The sequence below is a fragment of the Armigeres subalbatus genome, chromosome 2 (genome assembly GCF_024139115.2).
Source record: "Armigeres subalbatus isolate Guangzhou_Male chromosome 2, GZ_Asu_2, whole genome shotgun sequence".
Classification (NCBI taxonomy): Eukaryota; Metazoa; Arthropoda; class Insecta; order Diptera; family Culicidae; genus Armigeres; species Armigeres subalbatus.
Genome location: NC_085140.1, coordinates 316,409,634 through 316,433,187, shown reverse-complemented (window position 1 = coordinate 316,433,187; position 23,554 = coordinate 316,409,634). Strand labels below are relative to the sequence as shown.

At 41.4% G+C, this 23,554-nt stretch overlaps 1 protein-coding gene and 1 long non-coding RNA gene across 5 annotated transcripts in view; one reads left to right on the top strand and one right to left on the bottom strand.

Moving 5' to 3' along the window:
• The window catches only part of LOC134212637 (netrin receptor unc-5-like), a 909,680-nt gene that overhangs the window by 413,153 nt on the left and 472,973 nt on the right, over nucleotides 1-23,554 (bottom strand). The window lies entirely within an intron of this gene.
• On the top strand, nucleotides 17,472-18,550 carry LOC134216772 (uncharacterized). Its single transcript, XR_009980820.1, has 3 exons — nucleotides 17,472-17,561; nucleotides 17,618-18,119; nucleotides 18,178-18,550. It is a non-coding gene; the product is annotated as an uncharacterized LOC134216772 (long non-coding RNA).

The following is a 23,554-nucleotide window of genomic DNA, read 5'->3' as shown; positions in this document are numbered from 1 at the left end:
CGCGCTGGAAGCTGTTCAACAAAGAAAAGCGATTGTCAGGGTATGGTTTGATCTAGTTGACGAGTTGTTTGCTGGAATAATTTTCTGGGACGTCTCGGAAGAACAGGTGAAATGAGGTCAACCTTATTTCACCTCAATGAATGCATGAAACGCATATCGGTTTAATTTTAAAATCGATCAATTGTTGAATAAAAACAAGCTATTCAGTAAGCCAGCAGTTAATTTCTGTATAGTCTCTCAAGAATTTAATTTGATTAAATTTCTTAATTTTGCATGAAAAAGGCATTCCAAAGATCATTCTCTAGCGACGAAACAGGAGAACAAAAAATAATTGTATGGTCCTGAAAACGTTGTTGACTAAATATTGTACAGTTCAAAACATAAACCGAGAAACAAACATAAAATTTAGAAAAGAATAATTCATTAAGGAATTTAAATTCTCTGATAGTAATCTTAAAGCCCACGTCAATTTCCTCGATCGCATTCCCGTACGTGTGGTTCTTACATTGCTTCACAGCGTGAGCAGCAGCGGTTCCATGAAGTTACTATCACGCTCCTCATCATCATCGTCATCAAATTCACATACGACAGCAGAACGGAGAACGGAGATAGACAGCCGCCACTTGCGCTGCGACACAAATAAAATTCAGTCGTCGCATTTATGTCAATTTATCATTCATCGCCACCGCGCACACTCTCTGTCTGCTCGCATCAGAACCATCGAGTGCCTGTCATTCCACCCAGCTAACGCATGATGAAGCCCTGGAAAGCAGAATACCATCAGCGCGCACAACAATGGATTTCGAGGGTGCTTACTCGTGCCCTCCTCCAGGCCTCATCTGGGTCGAGGTCTGTTCAACTTGGTGCGTGCTCTGAAGGCCTAAGGCCCTTCCTCACCGAAGAAGTAGCACCACAGGCACAAGCAGAGGACATTCCACAATCGACAGCTCACACTCCTGGAACTGACTGTGCGCTCTGCCACATAGGACTTCGGGTGATGATGCACTCAGTTCGCCGGGAAAGAGGAAGGATGACGACAACTGCGCGCCGGGCAATAAAAGGAGAGATATTACTTGATTGTTCTTTTCAGCCTGCACTCTCGGTCGGTTAGTGTCTTCGGGGCTTATTTTATTACCGTTTGCGCGCACCTCCTGCGACCGCCGCGGCAAACAACTCTTGGGCAGTTGGGTCGACTTGGGTGACGGACGACGTTCCTTCCATCTAAAAGTCAGGTTAATTGACCGGAATTTTTTATCAGCTCTGCGGAGAATGTTGTCGGTGAATATTGACCGTGGTTAGGGTTTATGAGGCGTGAAGGCGACCACCGCGAGCAAACAATGTAGCATTTAGGAGAAGGTTTATCGGCGGTTGGTTGCAAAGCTTGGAGGAGTGAGTGGCTGTAAGCGACTAACAAGGAACGGAAGTTATTCGTAATGTCAGGGGGAACGGTCGGGTAGAAAAATGCTAAATGGGCAGCGAAAGGTGCGCGTAGGCTAAATGTCGAAGCGACATTGAAAAATAGTTCAATTATCAGGAGAAATGGCTATCATTAATATGGGTGTTTAATAGGTAATTTGTTTAGTTAAATTATACTTCTAGAAAAACTTGTTCTTAAAAATAAATGATCCGACATTAAATGTGACTACATTAGGGAACGATTGCATGAATTAAACAGCTTTCATTACTACTACATCAGTTCATAGAAATGCTCATTTTCAACTTTCCCACAACAACCACCATTCGATTCGGCATTGAAAGAAGAACAATCCCCTCCGTTTCCATCACCATTTTCCCAACGAAGTGTGAACGACTTTCATCCCGAAGCGAGAGGAAAATCTTGCAATCTGCCAAGATAGGATCATAAATCCAAACCAGAAGACGGAAAGGCAAAGCCAACGAGCGAGTCCTACATGACGGAAGCGAAGGATCCGACCCATAAGAAACAATGAAATTTATACATTTCATAAATTTTGAAAACCCCTTTCTCCGGGCTGATGATGCTTTTGTGATCCCGAAGGAAGGAGGTTTCTCCTTTTTTTTTCCTCCCATCCGGACATAAATATATCGGGAATGAAATATGAATGTGTGTTGTTAGGTGCTGCCGGTTGATCACATTGTAGCTTTTCTTACTGGCGACGATGATGCCGATGGCGGAACGAAACAACAAGGGGAGGGCCATTTGTGTGACACCTCGGAGTGTTCGGTTGTTGCTGCCGTTCTCTCTGTATTCCTCTCGGGGGGTTTATTTTCCAATCTGTCGCAAACATTAGAGTTATGAGTGTTTAATAGTCGTTTAAAGGGTTTTGACAACGTATGAGAAACGGCCGAGATTGAAGATTGTGTCGACGATTTTTGTCAGTTGGTTTATGGAACATGTCAGGTTTGGATTTTCCTAATAAACCGATGAAAGAAGGAAAACATATGAATGAGTAACAATATTTCTCAAATGAAGCCATCAATAAGGCGAGAAAAACTTATCACTTTGACATTTTTCAGAAAATTATTTCAAAATAATGAAGTTTCATACGTTTCAGTATGGTGTGGTATAGCTTATCCCTCTACAACCCATTTTTTGTTTTCGCTCAAAATCACTATTTCTCCTTCTAAAATCAATCTTAACACGTTTTGGGCAATAAAAATGTTAAATTCGCGATTTCATCAATTTCACATTTTATTTTTTTTTAGAATTTTGTTTTTCGAATTTAATTTTAAATCCAATGAAATAATTTATTGAATCTGTTAGTCTTTTTTGTTTTTCCAAAAACATCTCATCTCATATCTCTCTCCAAAATACTAAACTACAAATATTTCACTCTTTGAAGGTATACGAGCAAAAACACGAAGGAACCAAAATTTACTCAATTTTCAATATTTTATTTATAAATTTGTAAAACTTTGAAAATTAACTTCAAATGTCATTTAAACATGCATTGAAGTTTATATTATTGTTTAAAATCAAAAGCTTTTCGAAATCTGCACAATTAAAAATTACAAAAAATAATCAAAGTTCCCCGCCTAAAGGCGGCCTTGGGCGTTAGTGGGTTATCTTACAATTCCTGTTACGGAGACACGGAGACGTTTGGACCTCTCGAAGGCAAACTCGTCCTTTTAGTTCAGAGTAAACTTTAAGCTGAAATTATTTATTTTTACATTTTTTAGTTTTAGGTTACTCACAATATCTATTCTTCTTCGTTCACAAATCCGTCGTCGTGTAACAAGTTTTTACGTTGAAATAAGTGTCCTTCAAACTATTTATTTAATGAGTGTTGAGTGTATAATTTTAATGTGTTTGCGATACTTGCGATAGTAATTTATTAATAGAAACTAAGCAAAACTAACTTTTAATTTATTAAATTTCAACGTGTGTCGTGTGTCTAACAATTTGAAATCACAAATGACAAGGAAATTGTACTACTATGACGTCTTCGAAAAGTTACAGTTTCAGTTAACCAGTCTCTACCGTCCTTATTGTGCGTTACCCGGTGACGAGGGGTCCACAACTATTGCGCACATACCCCTCCCCGTATTGCTGCAAGTTACTTCAGCCATACCTCGAATATTACGCACGTCCAGGACAGTCAGCTTAGTCACTGGCCGTACGCAAATTCCCGCTGAAGTTCTCACATCTGCACTTCTTATTCGTCCGTCTTTTCCAGGGTGCACTCCAACGACGAATCCTCGATTCCAGCTATTGCTCACCTTTTCGTCGAAAGCAATAACTAAATAATCAACTTGTAGCGGTCGCTCCTCGCCGAACCACTTCGTCTGTCTTGAAATCACGGGTACATACTACTTGATCCACCTCTTCCATAATCTATCTAGCATTACCTTAACATGGTTCCAATTTGAACGCAGCACCGATTTTTTGTCCTGTGGTGCTACTGCTGGTTGGCATACCCCGCTGAAACTAAGAAGCAGAAAGTGATTTGGGGTCAGCGATTCATACTCTGCAGCTTCCAATGGTAGGGGCGTGTGTTCACCATAGACTCAACTTCTTCTAATGTAGTGAGCAGTGTATCTTCATCGGCATTTCTGGGGATCTCCATAGCAGTCAACCCATTTTTTACAGACTTCACCAGCCTTTCCCATACGCTCCCCATGTGTGGAGCGTAGGGAGGGTTTAACTTCCACTATGTAACTGCATTAGTAAATGACGTTGATAGTTCAGCGTTCATTCGACGAATTTGTTCTCTGAGCTCTTTACTTGCTCCTTGGAAATTCGTTGGTCCGAATATATTTCCAACGGAGCACCTCGGCGAGCTATACATCTTCGGACAGCCATCTTGCACGATTCTGTGGAAAGAGTTAATGCCACCTCCAGGTGAACTGCCCTGGTTGTGAGGCAGGTGAACAGCGCCACCCACCGTTTGACCTTAGCTCGCCCGATTCTCACCGTCATTGGTCCAAAATAGTCAAGGCCAGTATAAGTGAATGGCTTCAGGTATGGCACAAGTCGCACCTTCGGAAGTGAACTCATTCGTGGAGCCTGTGGAACAGCTTTTTCTACTTTGACAATTTCTCGCTACTTTCTTCACCAGAGCTCTAAGAGTGGACACGTGGTATTTCTGCCTCACTTCATCGACGATCGTCTCATTATTGGCATGGCCAAACTTGCGATGCCTTCGTCGATGATCAACGCCGTTACGTAGTGCCCTTTGGGCAGAATCACTGGGAATTTTACATCGCTTGCTAACCAGTGGGCTGCACCAATTCGACCAATACCACCAATTCGTATGACACCATCAGCTCCAATGAAGGGGCACAACTAGTAGATCTTCTTCTTCTTATTGGCATTACATCCCCACACTGGGACAGAGCCGCCTCACAGCTTAGTGTTCATTAAGCACTTCCACAGTTATTAACTGCGAGGTTTCTAAGCCAAGTTTCCATTTTTGCATTCGTATATCATGAGGCTAACACGATGATACTTTTATGCCCAGGGAAGTCGAGACAATTTCCAATCCGAAAATTGTCTAGACCGGCACCGGGATTCGAACCCAGCCACCCTCAGCATGGTCTTGCTTTGTAGCCGCGTGTCTTACCGCACGGCTAAGGAGGGGTAGATCTTACTGGTTTTGTCTAACACTTTCGATATATCGGTTGGAGCCTGTTGGTTTGATTTCAGCAACAAGTATTAGCTAGGAAACGCTTCACGCTGGACCGAGCAGAGTATAGTCCATTCTGCTTTCTGTAATCCATCACTGCTAAGAATTCTGGAAACTAGCAAGTGTACTCTGTTGACTGCCTTATGAAGATTGCTGCAGAATCGCAGAACGTATCCTACGGCACGCACTAATCTTCCCCATTTGGAGAAGCGCCTAAAACGTATAGTTTCTTGTGACTCATTCTGTTGGTGAACGTAAAGTGATGCTCGCGTTTCTTCATCGGTGGTCCAGTTTTTGTTTTGTTCGGGCCACTCTGATTCATCTTTGTAGAGAAATTCTGGTCACCTGCTTCTGTTAGACGCTTTCGGACCATTTCCCCACTTCGTTGTCTCATCCGCCACGTTCCAAGCCGATGGCACCTTTCTCCACCCTGAAACATCGGTATCTTCCTGAATTAGGCCAATCCTGAACGTCATAAACTGATGAAATCTTCGCTGGTCAGACCGTACCAGGCAAGCACAGTGTTGGAGTCACTCCAGAATATTTTTCGGCTGGAAGAGATAGTATGGCTGTTGGTGATGGACTTCATCAACCTCGTCCCAAACATTGCGGCTTGTAGTTCCAGTCTAGGCACGGAAAGTTGTTTGAGTGGCGCAACTTTGGGTTTCGATGATACAAGGCTGCAGCGAATGGTGCCACTATAGACAATACGAAAATAGGAAACAGCGGCATAAGCTGCTACAACGGCATCCATAAATATATGCAGTTCCAAGGTTTCAAATGCCATAGGAGTATAGCCCGGAAAATTTGCAACGATCAATACGTATTTGTTTGAGATCACGTAGCGATCGAACCCATAGCTGCCATGCCGGAAAGATGGCATCAAATATGTTTTCGTCCCAGCCGGTGTTTGCTCTTCATACGTCCTGCACTAAAACTTTGCCATGAATAACGAAGTTCACCACCAGTCCGAGCGGATCGAAAATGCTCATCACCAAGCAGAGTAGCTCTCTTTTTGTAGGGTAGATACTCCCATCCAGCTCAGATCGTCAGGTCAAGGTCAAGGTCAGATCGAAACTAAACAGCAAAGGGAAATACGTCCTCCTGCGGTAACCATATAAGAACCTACACAAATCTGTGTAAAAACTGAGCATAGGCAAAATGGCTAGTTTCTTACACAATTTCTAATGTAAAATTACCAGAATTTCCACGGAAAAACTCTTCGTAATTTTAACTGGAAATTCCCCCCAATTTTCAATTAAAATATTCGCTAGTTTCAATTGAAAATTCGTGAGAATTCCCACTGGAAAATCAGTCGAATATTCATCGAAAGGACCTCCGTCTTATCGGAATAAAGCTCTTTGGCCGAAAGTCGTTCCGCCGAAAGCCATTTGGCCAAAAGTCATTCGACCGAAAGCCATTTAACCAAGAATACCATTTGTCTAAAACCCATCTGGCCTAAAGTCAGTTTGCCAAGATGGTCGTTTGGCTGAAACAATTCGGCCAAAAATGTCGTTTGACTGAACAGTTCACATGACCAAACATTTCGTTTGACCGAATTGATTATTTGATTGCAAATGCCGTTTTGCCTAATGGATCATATACCCGAAAAAGTCGTTTAGCCGAAATGGTCGTTCGGCCGAAAATGTCGTTTGAATGAAACTATCGCTTAGCCGAAATGGTCGTGTGGAAAAAAAAGAACAATTTTCCCAACGGGTCATAAGGCCCAAACTGTCTTTTGGCCAATTAGGTATGTTGTTTGTCCGAACAGTCGTTTGGTCAAACAGGTCATTTGGTCAAAAATTCCAGGATTCTGTCACGAACTGGCTGTGTATGTGTAGACTAGACTAGACTAGACAAATTATTTGGTCAAAAATTCCGTTTGACGTCTCACCTCTCGCTCCTCATTTCTCATGCAGTTTCCTTTTCAATTTCACTTATTTTTTTTATCTTCTTGAGCTTGAGCTTGATTGACTGCTCGTAGTTGCTACTCCATTATGACCAGATCAGCTGTTCTTGCTCAGAGAACCAACAGATGTTTGCTTGGGACTAGCACACATCTTCAATGTACAAGTACTGGTGATCTCATTTGTTAGGTCATACTGGAGCCTGCCACGTCAGAATGCAAGTCAATGTAGGGAAGGGGGAGGAAATGATGATGCAATCACTCGCCCACTGCAAGCCGAATATACCTCTGCACTTGCCACGAGTTCATGCGGAATTTGTTGGAATTTTTGGGTTAGGTTGGACAGGCAGAGGTCCGTCTTGGTTAACGAGCTGCCAATGTGATAGATAGGAGAAGGCAACTGATGGCATTTCTAATTGGATGTAGGAAACGAGCTCTATAGTTCATTTCCAATTCTAGCATATTACTGTTAGAATACTCAAGTTGAAGTTATAGGAATAGTAATGGAAACAGTATGGAAGCGATTGCTAGAACATGAGAAATGCCTATAGAGAAAGATACAAAGAAGGAAAATGAAACTCGCCTGAGAATGAACTTACGGCCTCCTGCCTATGAGGCAGAAGCAGTAGCCATATGACTACCAAGCCCGCTCACTTATTTTTTTATCTTCTCCTTCAAAACTCATTAAATTTTAAATCATGTCGCAAGGTTTAACACTATTTTTTAAATTAAAAATTCACGCGTTAGCCTTGTGTAACCAATACGCAGCCGTGTAGACAATTAATTGAATTCAGTTTTTGCATAGTTGTGTTGGGCCTTAACTGGAAACTGGTTTCGAAAAACAATGATTTCAAAGAAACATAATCATATTGTCCCACTCTTATGCTTAGTACATATTTTCATAATCGGCTTTGGTAATAATCAAAGGGTCATTGCATGTTTTAAGTTTAGACAAGTTACATTTGTTCAGAAAATCTGCTTTTCACTATCGTCACTCTCGACTCAGTTTAACTCAATAAACGCAGTGATTCTACTTACGCCTCAACAACAACGAAAAAGACATCACTCTCATCCGGAGAAATCCATGGTTACTCTTTTTGAAAAATTATCATGGGAGAGAACATTGTACGTAATTGCTTTTAAGGAGCAACCCAAAGCTCGCCACTCTAAATGTGAGACTTTAATTCTATATTGATGTTTCATTAAGGGCGAAAGTCGCAAACGTAAACAATGCCTATTCCTGCAATTTCCTCAACAACAATTTTCGCACAATTTTTCTTTGAAGCGTATTTTTTACATTTGTGCAGTTGTCAGTGAGATTCCGGTTGAGATAGAAGAAAATCAGCAAACCATTCGCGAAGGGATTTTGTACACTCATATGTGCAAAATCCCGGGTTGTCGTATCGTGGTGCCTTGAGAAAATCAATGTATTTACCTCATTTGACTATCTCAGAAGTCGTCCAAAGGTACCAGGAACGGTTGTCAGACCACAAGCAAGGAGCTAGATGAAAACCGGGAAAAACTCGCAAAAAAAACAGAGAGAGCGCTCAAGGCTAGATCACAATAGTGCGTTGCGCGTCGCGTCACGCTGACAGAGCGTTGACGCGTTGTTTTAAAAATGTTAATTTCCTTAGCGACCGCCACAATAGCGCTCCGCGCGTTTCGCGTTGTTATAATAAATGTTCTAAATCAACCGCTTCACAAAGTCGGGCCCGTTGGTTTCGAAAATTTTTTTTTCCAGGAATTCGTCCAAATATTTCCCGTTCCCCGGCAAAAGTTCCAGGTATTTTTCCAGGAATTCCGGTACAAAGAAGCAAGAGCAGCCAAAAAGAACCCATCGCAGGAATAAAAAAGAGTACGAAGAAAAAGTGATTAGCGAGGTGCAGGAAAAAATGGAGCAGAATGATATGTTGAGGTTTTCTGAGACTGTCAATGGCATACGGAGAAAGACAGCGCCATCTCCCGTCACGACCAAGAAGGGAATTTGCTGACAGATAAAACCGAAGTGGCTGCCAGGTGGAAGCAACACTTCGAGACTTTGTTGAATAGTGGTGAACAGAATAAATATTAGCAACGATGGACAAGCTGTGGAGTCGCCTGGAGTCGATGATGTCTGGAAAGCTACTGAAGAGCTGAAAAACAATAAGGCTGCGGGGAATGACCAGCTCCCGGCAGAAAAAAAAACATTTTCTAACCAAATGTTTACCCTGAAACAAATCCTTGGTAAATTCGAAAGTACAACTTGCAGACACATTATCTGTTTAATGATTTCATGATTCAGTGAAACGGAATGAATTATGGCAAATTATGCTAGAATATGGGTTTCCGAAACTGTTACCACTTATTCGTATAACGTTGGACGGATCGAAATCAAGTATAAGGGTTGCGGGTGAAATATGGACATAATTTGTTACCTTAGATGGATTAAAGCACTCTGGAATTATACGGCCATGAAACATGGACGTTAAAGGAGGCTGATCGGAGAGCTTTCGGAGTGTTTGAGCGTAAGGTGCTGCGGAAAATACTCGGCGGTAAACAGGAGAACGGTATCTGGCGGCGTCGCATGAATCACGAAAGCTTATACAACACGGCAGATTACGGTGGGCTGGATACGTTGTTCGTATGCCGGAAGAACGTCAAGCGAGTATAATATTTGAGAGAGATCCCGGGAGAGGCCACGGGCTTCGTGAAAGGCCGCGTACAGGGTGGCTTTTGGCAGTTGAATAGAACCTGGGGCGCTCAATGTTCAGTGCGACTGGAAGCGATTGGCCCAGGATCGAGTCCAGTGGAGAAGGATACTCCATTCGGCGTAGGTTTATCGAAGAGTTGTAGCCCATCAAGTATCAAGTAAGTACTTCAAGGATTTCTCTGGGAATTCCTCCAGATAATTTTCCGCGAAATACTCCTGTAATTTCTTTCGGACTTCATTCGGAAGTTCCTCCAGAATTTTATTCAAGAATTAATTTGGTAGTTCTTCCAGGAAATCCTTAAAGAGTTCCTCCTGAAATTTCTTCAGAAAGAACCCCCAGGAATAAATCCTGGAATTCCTCCAGGAAATCATCTGGTAATACTTCCAGAATTTCATCTAAGAATTTCTCCAATAATTTATTTGTATTTCCAGGATTTTTTCAAGTATTTTTCTGGGAATTTGCTCAAGAAATCCTACAGGATTTCCACTGGGAATTCGTTCAGATATTCATCTGAGATTTTTTCCAGGTATTTTCCGTGAAATCCTCCTGGAGTTCCTTGATGACATCATTCAAAAATTCATTCAGGATTTACCATTCGGAAATTCATCTGGAAATTCCTCTATGCCATTTCCCAGGCAATTCCTCCAAGAATCCACCCGGGTATCCCTCTAGGAATATATCAAATTTTCCCACAGGAATTCTTCCAGGAAGTAATCCAGGAATTCCTCCACGACTTCCCTAGAGACTTCTACCGAGATTTCATCCTAGAATTTCACCGGGATGTTCCTCCAAGAATTCCCCCGGGTATTCCTTCGAAAGCTCCTCTGGGAATTCTTCTGAGAGTTCCTCTGGAAACTCCTCCAAGAGCTCTTCCGAAAATTCCTTCGGGAATTCCTCAGTAAGTTCATCCGGAAATATCCCCGGGAATTACTGCGAGAATTCATCCGGGGGTTGCTCCGAGAATTGTCAAGGGAGAGCCTCTCAGAATTTCTCCGGGATTTATCCGAGAATTGTTCAGTCTTTCTTTCATATAGGTTTTCTTTCATTCTGGATTTCTTTCAGGCTTTCGTTGGAAGTTTATCTAGGAATTCCTACAGGGATTTTTCCAGAAATTCCACCGGTGGTTCCTCTGGGAATTCCTACGGGAGTTCCACCGGTAAGGGATTTCTTCCAGGAATTCCTCCGGGAGTGTCTCCGGGAATTACTCATGTAGATCCTCCAAGAGTTCCTTCGGAAATTTCTCCTGGAAAATGTCCAAGAATTCCCCCCGAGAGTCCCTACGAAAATTCCTCCGGGAGCTTCTCCGGAAATTCCTCTGGGCGTTTATCGGGGAATTTTTCGGGAATTCCCTCGGGAGTTCCTCCGAGAAATCCTCCGGGAGCTCCTGCGAGAATTCCTCCGGGAGTTCCTTCCAGAATACCTCCGGGAGTTCTACCGGCAGTTTTTCCAGAAGTTCCCCCGAAAATTCCCTCGGGAGTTCCATCAGCAGTAGTTCCTACGGGAATTCTTTCAGATTTTCTTTGAAGAATTCATTTGGGCTTTCTTCAAATTCCTGGAAAGTCCTCCAGAAATTTGTCTGGGAGTTCCTTTGGAAATTCCTCCGGGAGTTCCTACGAGAAATCCTTCGGGAGTTCCTGTGAGAATTCCTCCGGGAGTTCCTTCCAGAATATCTCCGGGAGTGTCTCCGGAAATTCCTTCAATAGTTCCTCCGGGAATTCCCACCAAGAGTCCCACCGGCAGTTACTCCAAGAATTCCTCAGGGAGTTCCACCGGAAATTCTTTCGGGATTTCTCTCAGGAATTCCTCCAGAAGTGCCTCCGAGAATTCCTTCAGTAGTTTCTCCGGGAATTCCTTCAACAGTTCAACCGGCAGATCCTCCGTGAGTTCCTGTGAGAATTCTTCAGGGAGTTCCTCCCAGAATTTCTCCGGGAGTACTAAACGCTGACTTCAAGGCTCAGCGCGACGCAACGCGCTATTGTGATCCAGTCTTACTTACTCGTTTCAAGCGGAATCCGATCATCCCCACGCGGGACATGACCAAAAAGCTTGGTGTTACGCAAGATTTCGTCCAGAGGGCCAAGAAGCGATCCGGATTGAAAACGTACAAGGTACAGAACTTCTCCAATTCGGGACAAACGTCAGCAGAGTGTTGTCTAAACGCGCGCGCCCGGAAGCTATACACGAAGCTGCTAACGAAATACCGGTGCTGCATTTTTTGCTTCGTGTCATTACTCCAAAACCGAAAGAACCTACCAAACTGTCCTGAAATCCGTCCAATCAAAACCTATTGGTCCATGATGAAGACCAAAGAAGAGGCAAAGAACAAATCGGAAATGTTCTTCCTCATTTCTGTGGATAAAGTTGAGAAAAACATTCTTGTTGAGTAAGTTGAGTTGAGAAAAACATTCTGCATAATGAAGAGTGTCAATAGGAAATGTCGTAAGTTTCACTCAAATGTGTCCTAAAGGTGAATCGATCTTTATAAGTTTAAATGCATATACATATTAGGGTGCCAATGAAAATCGACTTTTCGAAGTTCAAAAACGGGTAGTGCAAAAGTTTCATCTTCTCGAAAAAAATCCCTATGCAAAATTTCAGCTCTATCGGACTTCGTTAAGTGTTTGACCAAAGCGGTCAAAGTTTGACTATTTTGAAACACTTTGTTTCAAGGGGTACAGGAAAAATGCGAAATCGAAATTTTTGTTTGATGCCAGATGTCTTAGAAATGCATGAAACGTCGATATCTGTTGTTACCTAAAAAAAAAATTTTTTTTGAGAGAGATGACTTTTTTGAATTTAAAACATTTTGGGAACATAGCAAATTTTTCGAATTAAAAAAAAAAAGTTTGATGCCAAATGTTAACGGGCTTGGTGGTCATATGGCTACCGCTTCTGCCTCATACGCAGGAGGTCGTGGGTTCAATCCCAGGCCCGTTCCATTCTCCTACTTTGTATCTTTTCATATATTTCTCATGTTCTAGCAATCGCTAGAACTGGAAATGGGCTTTCATACCATTTCTATCTTCTATCCCCCTATAACTACAACTTGATTAGTTCTAGCAGGTAACTGTTAGAATTCGAAATGAGCGAAAAGTTCGTTTCGGCATCGAATTAGAATACTACACCACCCTTTCATTACTATCACATTGGCAACCCCGTTAACCAAGACGAACATCTGCCATAGAACCCCAACCCCCAAAATCTAATAACATTCCGCAGGAACTCGTGGCGAGTGCAGAGGTGTTCTCGGCTTGCAGTGGGCGAGTGACTGCATCATCAATTCCTTCCCATCCCCGATGACCGTGAGGACGTGGCCAGCGCCGTTATCGACCTTCCAAAATACTAGAGCTTTCGGACTGTGCACATTGAGGTTGGAGTGCAAATCCCATGCTTCCATCCATTGGTTCCCTGTGCAATTGCGATTGTTCTGGTCGATCACGGAGTAGCAACTACGAAATGCACGGCCATCATGCTCATGCTCATGCTTAAACAAATTTTGGAAGATAGAAAATTTTTCGAATTCAAAAAAAAATGTTTGATGCCAAATGTCTCAAAAATGCATGAAATGTCGAGATCTGGTGTTACCTCGAAAAGTTTCTTTTGGAAACTTTTGGGACTCGATTTTTTTTTTATGCCAAATGTTTTATAAATGCATGAAACGTCGAGATCTTGAGTTGACTGAAGTCCTTAAACTCAAGTCCTAAAATTTATCTCAAGTCCCAAAAAGTCAATTTCTTCTTTTTTTGAGATAAAACCAGATCTTGAGGCCACCTCCCTTGGGAAATTTTCATGTTTCATAATAGTCAAACTTTGATTGCTTTGGTCAAACGAACGGTTAGCGAAGTCCGATTGAGCTGATATTTTGCATAGGGACCTTTTTCGAGGAGATGAAACTTTTGAGCACCACCCATTTTTGAAATTCGATGGTCAAATTTTTCCCATGCCTTTTGGCACCCTAATACATATATACTGAACTACTGTGAAAAATTGCCTTCATTTCGATTATTGTATCTTTTTGCCAATCAATCTAAAGTGGCACAATGATTAATGACACACCCTTAACAGGAGGATGCTTGTTTTCCGGAATACATTTCAGAACTAATAAAATTTACGCATTTATCCACGATTTTTGGCGAGCTTATAGCTCATTATGGGCAGATGCAGATAAGTCGACAAAAATAACAACCTATGATCTCTTCGAAAGACCGGGTTGGGAATCAATTCGCAACTTTCGATAGTAAAGTGAAAGAACTGTGTCTACTTTGACATCAAATCATTGAAACAATTTTACTTTCGAAAAACAATTACCGTTATTCATTTACCCGCTAAGCACCCACCGCCAGAAGAGAACAGTTAGCTCCTATCAGCTGGAGCCACTGCCCTACAACTTGTCCGTTTATCTTCACCATCTCCCATTTAGAGTGCATTTCGGTGTTCAAAGATTCACCTGACGATATGTCGGCCGCGTGCAACCTGCTGCAGCACACAGACCTGCCGACTTATTTTTTTTTATCGCACTACGCTGCTTCACACCTGAGCCGAATTCCTTCTGATGCCTCTCGCGCTCGCGCACCACTTTTGCACCGTCCGTTGGTAAACAATCCAACACCCTCTCGACTTCTCATCCACCCGAGAGTGGCAGTGGAACACTCAGCCATCGCTTCATCGGTGGTACGCCAACTGCGACGATCCGAGTGGCCATTAAGTACTACTACGAGGTGTATATGCCGCAAACTCGTCCCACGCCACGGTCGCATCATGCAGAAGCCCGTCCGAACAAGACTTAAATGTCCATTATAATCCTATTATCACGATATATCTTGATTTGCATACCCAATGCTGATTGGCCCCGGCGGGGTTTGATTGAGTCTGGGATGGAGAAGAGAATCGTTTTGTCATTTGACTTCTTCAAGTGACATCAGATTCGGCTTTCCTATCAACTCTACCAACTTGGCGGTGAGTCAGCGGAGGGGAAGAAGTTTGTCACACGATGCTTCTACAACTGTCAACGGGTTCGGTTCGATTGTCCCACTTACCACCATTAGATAGTGCTGCTGCTGCTGCTTCTCGTACTACCATCAAGCATACACGTGACAGCAACTTCTTCAGACGACGGCTTTGGAGCGTAGCAGAACGGGGTTTTGCCGATTTACACGAACCATCAAATCGGTAGGTCAAGACGAAGGAAACGCGGCGACGTGGTCGGCCAAGATGATTGTTGAAATTGTCCACCAACTTGAACATCCACTGAACGGTTCGCCGCCACCGCCGCGCTGTCACCACCCGAAAGTGTAGGTCGGTACCAACGAGCAGAGTACAATCATGGTCGTTGTTGCGTTTTGTGTGTGCGGATCCGGCCATTGACAGTCATTTAGCTGTCAGTTGGCCGAATAGCGATTCTCTAAGTGGCCTATACGAGTTGGATTGTTTGCCAGAGACCGACATCAGCACCAGGCAGTAGTCGTAGATGTGCGGCCGCTGGTGATTAGATCTGAGTGTTAGGAAGAGTTGGGTCTGCTCCTAATGGTGCTGATGCGTAGAAGTACCGAGAAAGTGATATCACTACTTGACGCTATTGGCAATGGTTGTTCACTGACTTGTTGTTCCCTTTCTACTGAAACGGTGACGTAACTGGAAACGTAAATTTGGATGTTCACATACATTGGTGGTAAGTGGGTTTATAGGGAAATTCAACTTGAATGACAAAAAATTGTTCAATTGGAGATTTGCTCTGATATTTACGTGAATAGAAGTAAACGAGTGAATACCAAGCTTATTAAAGCCCGAAATTCAGTTACAATTTTGTCACTTCTACAACGCAAACAGACAGAAATATTTATTAGCAGCACAATCTGGTTTGCATAAATATCATATTGTGCTCCTGTTAATTTAAATTCCAAATAGTATATGTTTAAAAATAAATCCCCTTCCTGGTTTTCAAAATTACGAACATAATTCAATTTTTATTTTTCCATCTCCAGAAACCTCATTATCGCTTGTTTACGCCCGCTGCTCTGGAATCTAATAAAACACAATAAATCACCCAAATTACAATTCTAATCGATACTTTGTTCTCTACCAGACACAAACAAATAGCCGTCAGATGTTGTTGGTTCTCCACCGTAGTCGTTCATCATCCAGCACCCGATTGAGAGCCACCAAGTAGCGTATCCAACTAATAGAAACAGCAGCGCTTGATGTACCATACCATATGTGAAGCAAACATTCAGTTTCGGTTGTCTGTTTCCAAACTAATACCATCCGATCCGCGTCGGAGAAGAGATCGATGGGAAACCGTCTGAGTTCGTTCCGCAGCCGTAACGCAATTATTCAAAATAAAGAAAATCAATTTACCACTCCAGTTTCGAACTGCTTAGAAAATGCACTCCCAACTACTGCTACTTCGAGTCCGAGTCCCGAAGCCATGGGGAACCATCTGTGGGCCGATACATGCATCAAAAGAATATTTTAAACTTTCAACTAAACCAGCTGCCCTCGTCGCCGCTGGGAAAGTAGATCACGCTTAAGCATAGTCGGGGTCCCTTAAGGAAATTTTAAATTCTAATGGCGATAAATTCCTTCGAATGGTACCCAAGCGGCAGGGCAAAGGGTCTGTGGTTCAAATGTGACAGAATTCGATTTTCTCCAACTTTGAGCAGCACACATGGCTCCTTCCCGATGCTCGGTACCCAACTCAATTGCATGGTAATATGTATACGTTTCGAGTGCCCATGGTTTGTTGATTGATAGGTCTCAAGCGATGGTGGCAGCCGCAGCACACCCGTGCTGTTGTCGGACGGGAATCAAATTGAATCACAAATGTCGACCCAGGTCGTCAGATCCGGCTGCCAAAGTGAGCATTACGTACCCATTCCAAGGCAAAGTCAGTCAGGAAATTTGAATTTCAATGTCGTCGCCGTCGTCGGCGAGAAACTTGCCAGCCATTTGGGCGACAATGTGGACGATGACGACGGTACGGTGGTGACAATAAGGTTGTCGTCTTCACATTGGTTGCTGCAGCGAGCAAGCGGTCCCCTCAGATCACCAAACAAATCGAAAGTGATTTTGATTTCAAACGTGCTCGAGCGTTCACACTTTTTGGGTTTCCATTGAGGGCGGCGTGCGGAGGAAAAAGTAGAACAAAGCAATTCCGTCAGTTTGGGAAGTTTTTGAATATTTTGGCTCGATACTGGCTGCTGCCACCCGCGCGCGCCACTGCAGCGTATGAAGAGGATTTCTCTCACCATAAATCTCAACCGTTCTACTCGTTCGTACGTTGAACTACACAGAAGATACACAGTGACGGGATTTTGAACGAAATACTGATAAAATGTTTCAGAATTTATAGGGGAACGGTTCAGCACTTCATCTCATAGCTCCTATTTCCATACAATCAAAAACAAAGCAATGAAAAGGAATTTGGTGAGCATGCGTGTTAGCAAAAAGAAGCGACGAGATTGGTGCTGTATTTCTCTGTTTTGCGATGAGATGAATATATGTTCAGTGAGATGGAAAACGGAACAGTTCCCCTACACTCAGGAATATAACAAACCGATAATAGTATAAAAATGAATCTATTTTTATATTAACTGAACTTATACTAAGTATAGTTTAAGAAATAATCTATTCAAAATTACAATTTAATCTCTTTCTAGATTGAGCGAAAATATTTTATCAGTGTATTTATCGCTCTGAAATTTGCAGAGGTCACATTTTCCGCCATCATAAATAATTTATCAAACTGCTCATCATAAATATTTATCATTTCTGACCACGAATTAGTTCCGGCGCATTTGCAACTACCACGACGATAATCAAAGAATATAAAGAATTATCTGATACAGACGACGAAAGTTAGAGGTAAGTTTTTAAGTGAATATTCTGATAACATATGGCTTATTGAATATTGATTTTAGTTGAGAATATCGTTCCGATACGTTCCGGAAGTTCTTATGAACCCACCAAGATGAATGGCGAATTGGATTGCAAGAACGCCTATCGTGAAATACTGAACCAAACATTGATAGCTCTGCATGGAATGTTCACCAAGCTGGTGTCGATCTTTGAAAAAAAGTACCCAGTTGGGGTACGGCAGCTCTAGTGGCAACCTATACAGTGTGATTGTCACCACGGACATAATCGGCCAGAAATTACTCCAAAGAGGTCAGTTACAAACATGATCAACAACGATTCCGATGAACATAATCACGAATCGTGCGCAAAAATTGAGCAAAAACTGCATTGATGTGTGCAAACTAAGACCGTCAGTTAGAACCAGCGATAAATTTCGTGTCTGGATACTCTTTCCTAGAGAATCCCAGTGGAATATAATCTGGGAATGTTGGACAAGGAGATCAATCAGAAACAAATGCTTTTGGCGTGGAAGGCTAAATATCAGCATGTTTGTTTTGAGATCAGGTGAGTTCATTTACAATCTATCAATGTCATGTTTCATCAAACATTTATTTTATTTCAGCCAATTGCGGCGTCCATCGATACGATCAGTTGTAGCAATAATTGAATACACCTTATAAACTATGAACTGCAAATCTACAGCAGCACACTACTCTCGGGAACCCATGCTCAGCTGAAACCCCGGACAGCGTTGACTTTATGAATATTTATTTCAAAAATAAGGAATAAGTCGTTCTGGTGCCAGAAATATGCCGCTATTTATTCGATGTTGATTATTATTACCTTAGTTGCTTTTGTAGATTATGTTAGAAGGTTTTTGTTACAAATTTTTTTAAGTAACCGAACGTTAGCTATTTTCTTAATGTTCATGAAAAATAAAAATGTTCAACCAAAGTTTTTGTTTTTGTAAACAACATTTCCAAACAAAACAAAATTCATTCTACGAATACTATTTTCGATATCGTCGCTTTATACTATTCCCATATAAATGAAAGTTATACTAATCGAGTTTAATCAGCACGAATACGAAGCCGGGGTCAACCAGGCGAATAGCCAGTTAGCATGACTTTAAAACTATTTAGTATAGATTTTTCTCAGAGTGTATATGAAATCTATGGTTCATGACTTTCAAATGCATCCGAAAAGTCGAAACCCTGACAAACGAAGCATTTAAATGCTTTAATGCTTTAATGCATTATATAATGAAAATAAGGTGAATTCTCGCGTAACATTTGAAAAGGGCCTACAGCCAAAACGTAAACATTGAGAAAATGCCGTTCGAAAAAAATGCATCACAATTTGTATTCCTATTTCCCAGGTTTATGATATTTTAGGCTGCAAAAACTCCTAAAAGCACATAATCAACACTATCTATCCATCCATAACCTTAATTGCATCGAAAACATGCAAAAATGTGTCGAAATCGTTAAAATAAAATTTTAAGTCTATTTTCATTTTTTTTCTCCGGAATAGGCCTTCTTGATAAGTCATTCTGCATTTGCTTGTCATTCATAGACCCTTTGTTTACTGCATTTTTCGAAAGTAAACAAGGGATAAAGCTTTTCGGGAGGGGAAATTTTCTCTCGAGGTCGGGCCGATGACGGTTCGGAAAAAAATCCCGTTATCGGCCCGAAGTTGGAGAAAGCTTATCCCAGACAGAAAAAACGAGTGGCTTGTCCGTTTTTTAGGGTAGACCTACACATATTTTGAGAATAACACGTTGTAGGCCCAATCAAAAATTAGTTTTTTCTAAGTAATTTAATTGAAGATGCGAAACATTTTTATACTATTAGTAGCTATTAGAGAATGCTATCGAAGGGTATTAAAATTAAATTTGTTTACTTTTCATTGTAGGCCCTAATCAATTGTTAAGCGAGAATTACGCAATTGGGTCTGTCAAATGCTGATTGGGCAATTAAACGAATTCGGAAATTTGACGAATCAGGCAAATCTGGGTAAGATAGTTCTACTAAAACGGGATTACTGGAGTGAGCGCTAGTAATGGACCCCCTAACGATCGAAATTTACTTCAGACGCTCCGCTAGAGTGAGTCGCATAACCTCTTGTTGTTCTGTAGCATCAGATAGCAAGCGACAGGGATCGGCAACGTGTTACGTACATAAACACGCAAGAACATTAATTTATTTTTTCTACGATCGTCATTTTAAAATTTTGCAGCTGGAATGCCTAAGCAGTGAGCGCTACCCACCGCATAATGGACCCTCTGAAGAAAAACCCAAATTTAACGCTCTAATCAACTATTTCTTGCGAACATCCACCGGATAGAGTTGCTTCCGAGGTTGCTTCTCATATCAGGATAGTAGTTCCGTGCAATTGTTTTGGACTGGGGTATTGATATTTAGTTTTATCAACTAATTTATAAATGTAAACACGCTGGATGGTCCATTTCTAGCACACAAGAGGGGTCTATAATAGGCGCAAAGAACATGTGGAATTGGAACATGTGAATCAAATGGGGGACCATTATACGTACCAAAACAAACTCGAAGTTACGTATTATGGACCCGGGGTGGCCATAATAGGCATTCCAGCTGTATAATTTTAAAATTCGACGAAATGTCTTAAAGCCCTATTGCTGTATCTTTCCCACTGTCGTGGACCATCGATAATTTGAACGGTACCTCAATCATATTGACGGGGTTTATTTTTTAATTTGCACTTCTGGTTACTCTATAAGCATCAGATAAAACAGTTTCTGGCTGCTCTCTTCCCTGTTTTGTTTTGATTCAGTGTTCCATTTCACGATGTGCCATTTTTCTTTTCTCCAGCCCACGTACCAAATTACGTTTGAACAGTTTTTAATTTGAACGATGTTCAAATCAACGGGGTTCAACGGCATTTCCAGGGGTCCACGGTAATTCTCTCTCATTTCACTCCGTTCTTCTCTTCTTTGTCTCTATTCTACTCTTCTTTCTCTCTGTCTCTCACCTATCTTCTCTTGCTTTCTACTTTACTCTTCTTTTCTTATCTCTCCCTGATCTATTTCTTTCGTCGTTCTCGCTATTTATCTATCCTTTTCTTCAGTATCCTTCTTTTATCTCAATATCTAGTAACGTTCTATGCATTTTATTCTATCTTCTCTCTATTCTTGTATCTTTTATAGCTTTTTTCGCATTCTCTTAGCTATATCTGTCTTTCATTTCTCTCTGCTTCTTTTTCATTTGTCTTTGTTTCGCCTTTCTTCCTTTTGTCATTTTTCCAATCTATTTCGTACTCTACCAACTCTATTCCTCTTTCCTTTCCCATATTTCCCTTTTCTATTTTTCCATTAATCTCTCCTTTCTATTGATCTATTCGTTTTCTGCTTTCTTTCCCTCAATTAATCTTTTCTTTGTTTCTATTCAGTTTTTCTCTCCTTTCTATCCCACTCCATTCTCTAGATTTCTGTCTACTATCATTATTTCTCTCTCCTTCCACTCTAGATCTTTTTCCCTTCTCTATGTCTACCTTTCACTCCATTTTCTCTTCTTCTTCCTTCTTTATTTCTGTTGCTCTCTCCTTTCTATCTAATTCTCCATTTACCTCTCTATTTCCTTCTTCATTCACTGTTACCCTTTACTTTCCTTATATTTCTCTAACCATCCCTCGATTAATCTTTCCATTATTTCTTTCTTTCTTTCCGCTTTCTCTATTTCTGTCTTCTTCCTCTCGATTTATCTTTTTTCTGTTCACTTTCTCTTTATTCCTCTATGCTTATCGCTTTTTCTCTCTCCTGTTTCACTATTTCTATCTCCTCTCTTTTTATTTTGCTTTCTTTTCTTCCTATCACTCTATTCTTTCTCTTAATTTTTCTCTGTTTTTTTGTACACCCGATTCTTTTTTTACACGGGGGATGCGTTCCGTGTAACAAAAGTTTTCAGTTCAAAATTTGAAAATCCGTGTGAAAAAATCATGCAAAATGGAGTAACTTTGCAAAAATCCGTGTAAAAACAGAATCGGGTGTATTTCTAAATCTGTTCCTCCATTTTTCTCCCGTTTCGCTCTATTTCTCTCTGTATTCTTTTTACTTCTGTATTTTTTTTCTACATGTCTCTTTTCATCTTCTTTCGGCGTCGTTAAACGCTTTTCTTTCCATCTACTACACCTTAATGCTTACAAGTAGCGACACTTGCTTCTGTTTTCTGTTTTTCCTTCCTCTCTTTTTCTCTCTTTCCTTTGAGGTTTATTTCTCCATCCTTTCTATTCATCTTTCCCTTCTCCACATTCTTCACACATTTTTTCTATATTTCTATATATATTCCCTCTATTTTCTCTCCGGTTATTCTTTTTTATCTGTCCCTTTGCGTTATCTCTATTTTTTCCTTTCTCTTTATTTGCATCTCTCTCTGTTTTATCTCTTTCTCTCTATATTTTTTAATTTTCTTTTATTACAACTTTGTAGAGAACGAAGTAAACATGTCTCTCTTCTCTCTATATCCTTTCTCTCAATGTCTCTCTCCGTGCTGCATTTTTTCTATTCTTTCATTCTATTTTACCTTCCTCTCCATTTTTATCTGTTTCTCCACTTCGCTCTCTGTCCTTTATCTTTATTTTTTACACTTTTCTCTCCATACCCTTTTTTCTTTAAGTTGATTATTCGTTTTCCTTTTCCTCTCTTCCTTCTACCCCTCTCTTCTATTTATTCCGGACTTATTTCTCTATTTCTATCTTCTTTCTTTCTATTTTCTCTCCGAACGCTCGATTTTCCACAGCTTTCTTTTCATTCCTTTCACATGTCCCTAGGAATTTTTCAAATTCAACTTTTCTGTTCGCCTTTCTCCTCCTTGTAGACCTGTGACCGATTGAAATTTTACCAGCGGCTGCGTGATAGATCATTTTCAGCCAGCGGCGTTACGCAGTTGAAGATCGGCGGCGGCGGCGCGACGGCGTGGGTCAGCGTGAACTAATTTCAATCGGAATTCCTTCAAAAGGAATTTCTTCAGAAGTACCTCAACAAATTTCCAAGGATGTTTTTCCACGGGTTCAATGGGAAGTTCATCAAGAAATTCCTCTGGACATTCTTCCAGATATTTCTTCGGAAGTTCCTGCAGGATTACGCCCGGAAGTTCCTCCAGGATGTCGTCCGAAAGTTCGAAACCCAGGCATCCAGGATTTCGTCGAATTTCGACCGAAAGTTCCTCCAGGATATCATTCGGAAGTTCCTTCAGGATGTCGTCCTGAAATTTCTCCAGGATGTCGTCCGAAATTTCCTCCAGGATGTCGTTCCAAAGTTCATCTAGGATTTCGTCCGAAAGTTCCTCCAGGATTTCGTCTGGAAGTTCCTCCGAAAATTCCTCCAAGATTTCGTCCGAAATTTCCTCCAAGATTTCGTCCGAAAGTTCCTCCAAGATTTCGTCCGAATGTTCCTCCAGGATATCGTCCGGAAGTTCCTCTAGGATTTCGTTTGAAAGTACCTCCAGGATTTCGTTCGAAAGCTCCTCCAGAAGTTCATCCAGGAGTTCCACCGGAAGTTCCTCCAGGATCTCGTTCGAAAGTTTTTCCAGGATTTCGTCCGAAAGCTCCTTCAGATTTCGCCTCCTTCAAGATCTCGTCCGGAAGTTCTTGCAGAATTTCGTGCGGATGTTCTTCCAGGATTTCATCTGAAAGTTTCTCCCGGAATTCCTTGGAAAGATTCTCCAGGAATTCCTTCAGTTCCTCCAGGATTTCGTCCAGAAGTTTCTCCAGGACTTCATCCGGAGGTTCCTCCCGAAATTTCTCCGAAAGTTCCTTCAAAAATGTCTCCAGAAAGCTTTTTTAAGAATTTTCTCGGAAGTTTCTCCAGGAATTCCTTCATAAGTTCTTCAGGGAGTTCGTCCGGAAGCCCCTCAAAAAATTCCCCTGTGGATTCCTGCAGGAATTCTACCGGAATATCCTGAAGTAATTTCTCAAAAATCCCTTTGAAATTTTCTCTGGAGTCCAGATATTCCATAGGAATAGGA